The sequence below is a fragment of the Callorhinus ursinus genome, unplaced genomic scaffold (genome assembly GCF_003265705.2).
Source record: "Callorhinus ursinus isolate GAN/ISIS: 27379988/994484 unplaced genomic scaffold, GSC_fseal_2.0 scaffold62, whole genome shotgun sequence".
Taxonomy (NCBI): domain Eukaryota; kingdom Metazoa; phylum Chordata; class Mammalia; order Carnivora; family Otariidae; genus Callorhinus; species Callorhinus ursinus.
Window position 1 is genome coordinate 1,461,824 of NW_027397124.1, and position 3,017 is coordinate 1,464,840.

The following is a 3,017-nucleotide window of genomic DNA, read 5'->3' on the forward strand; positions in this document are numbered from 1 at the left end:
AGAAAGAAAGAAAGAAAGAAAGAAAGAAAGAGAAAGAAAGAAAGAAAGAAAGAAAGAAAGAAAGAAAGAAAGAAAGAAAGAAAGAAAGAAAAAGAAAGAAAGAAGAAAAAAACTGCAAGTTTAAAATAAAGAGAAAAGAAATATGGCATGCAAATATATTATTTAAAAACAAATTTATTACAACAATTTTAGTACTAGGAAAAAATTAATTAAGAAAAAATGGGTAAGGACGCATGGATGTAGGATAGAAAGAAATAGAACTATATATAATTCTGCACCCAAAGAACTGGATACATACATTTTTTTATATCAATTATTTTCTGATGATGACCTTTTAAGACAAAAAGGAAGTCTCAATGAAAATTAAAGATGTATCCATTCATCTGTCGATGGACATCTTGGTTCTTTCCACAGTTTGGCTATTGTGGACATTGCTGCTATAAACATTGGGGTGCACACACCCCTTCAGTTCCCTACATTTGTATCTTTGGGGTAAATACCCAGTAGTGCAATTGCTGGATCATATGGCAGCTCTATTTTCAACTTTTTGAGGAACCTCCATGCTGTTTTCCAGAGTGATTGCACCAGCTTGCATTCCCACCAGCAGTGTAGGAGTGCCCTTTCTCTGCATCCCTGCCAATATCTGTCGTTTCCTGACTTGTTAATTTTAGCCATTCTGACTGGTGTGAGGTGGTATCTCATTGAGGTTTTGATTTGGATTTCCCCGATGCTGAGTGCTGTTGAGCACTTTTTCATGTGTTTGTTGGCCATTTGGATGTCTTCTTGGGAAAAATGTCTGTTCATGTCTTCTGCCCATTTCTTGATTGGATTATTTGCTCTTTGGGGAAATCGGAGGGGGAGACGAACCATGAGAGATTATGGACTCTGAAAAACAAACTGAGGGTTCTAGAGGGGAGGGGGGTGGGTGGATGGGTTAGCCTGGTGATGGGTATTGGGGAGGGCACGTTCTGCATGGAGCACTGGGTGTTATGCACAAACAATGAATCATGGAACACTACATCAAAAACTAATGATGTAATGTATGGTGATTAACATAACAATAAAAAATTTAAAAAAAAAGAAAATTAAAGATTTAATATCCTATAAACCACATTTTCTGACCAAAATGCAATTAAATTATTATGAAAATAAAAAGATGGCACCAAAAAAAGGTGTAATTAGAAAGTTTAAAGTGCACACACCAGCAACTCAGAGGTAAAACAAGAATTCACAATAGAAATCAGTGATATTTAGAACTGAACAAAAATGAATTAACTGTATAAAAAACTTGTGAAGCCATAGGAGTATTTAATTATAAAATTAAGATGTTAAACATATTTATTTTAAAAACAAGTAAGATCAAAAATATATGAGTTAAGCATTCAATCTAGATGCTTGGTGGGGAAAAATACATCCAAAAAAGATAATGGAGGGAAATTAAAAGATTCTTAAAATAATAAAATAGAAAGCAAAGAAATAACAGATAAAGTAATCAAACAGTTGGTTCTTTGAAAAAGGTAATAAAATAGACAAATCACGTATAAGACTTGTTAAGAAAAAAGAGAAAACACAAATTAATATTAAGAATAAAAAGAAGCCATGATTATAGGCATAGAAATATGTAAAATTGAGAGAACTCAATAAATAATTTATGAAAATGAATTTGAAAGTTTAAATAAAATATCTGTTTAGACATTAAAAATTACCAAAGGCAAGGGGTGCTTGGGTGGCTCAGTTGGTTAAGCATCTGACTCTTGGTTTCAGCTCAGGTCATGATCTCAGGGTCATGGGATCAAGCCCCACATGAGCGTCCATGCTTAGTGGGGAATCTACTTCTTTACTTCTCCCTCTCCCTCTGCTCCTTCCTCTGCTAATGTTCTCTCTCTCTCTACAGTAAATAAATAAACTCTTAAAAAATTATCAATATTGACCAGGAGAAATAGATAACTGAATAAATCAGTAACCCATTTTAAAATTAAATTAGCAATCAAACCTCTATCTCAAAAGTCATCAGACCTACAGTGTTTTAGGGGAGAGTTTAACCAAACTTTCATGCATCAAATAATTTCTCTTTTACTGTTTCAAAGTTAGATGAGAAGAAAAAGGTACCCATTAATTAATATTGGTAAATATCAATGTCAAAAGAGACAGGAGCAATGTCATAAAAGAAAATTATAGATAAACCTCATGTATGTACATACATGCAAAAATCCTTAAAAATTAATTTTTAAAAAGCAAGTCAAATTTAAATGTTTGGGAAAATATTATATCATATAGTAATATAAATATTACCAAGACCAACAGATACAGAGGGATTTAAGTGGTACTTCAACTTAAGAAAAATCTGCTGATGTAATACAGAATAATCAAATTACAAGGAAAAAATTTTCAACTCAATAAATTAAGGAAAAACATTTGATAAAATTCAATACCTTTTCATTATTAAAATGTATTTTAAAGTAGAAAGAATTACAAAAATTATTAAACTAAATAACTTACCAACAACTAAATCAATATTATACTTCATGGTAAAAATTTAGAAAAATTTTATTCAAGTCAGGGAATTTTTTTTAAGTTTCCAGTTATCACCATTTGTATTCAACATTGCACTGAATGTTCTACTCATATCAATGAGAAAGAAAAAAAGTAAATATGAGAATTAGATGAAAAGACAAAATTTTCCTTTCCTTGTAAAACTATCATTGTCCACAGAGGAAATCCAAAAGACTATACTTAAATATTGCAGCCCTTCATATATAATACAGAAATTTTGCAATGATATTGACTTATTTATTTATCTATTTGAGAGAGAGAGAGAAAGAAAGCAGGGGGAGGGGCAAAGGGAGAGAGAGAGAAGCAGTCTCCTAGCTGAGTGAGAAGCCCAGTCTCACAACCCTGAGATCATGAACTGAGCTGAAATCAAGAGTCAGTCACTTTATCCATTAATCTCTCAATGGACATCTTGGCTCTTTCCACAGTTTGGCTATTGTGGACATTGCTGCTATAAACATTGGGGT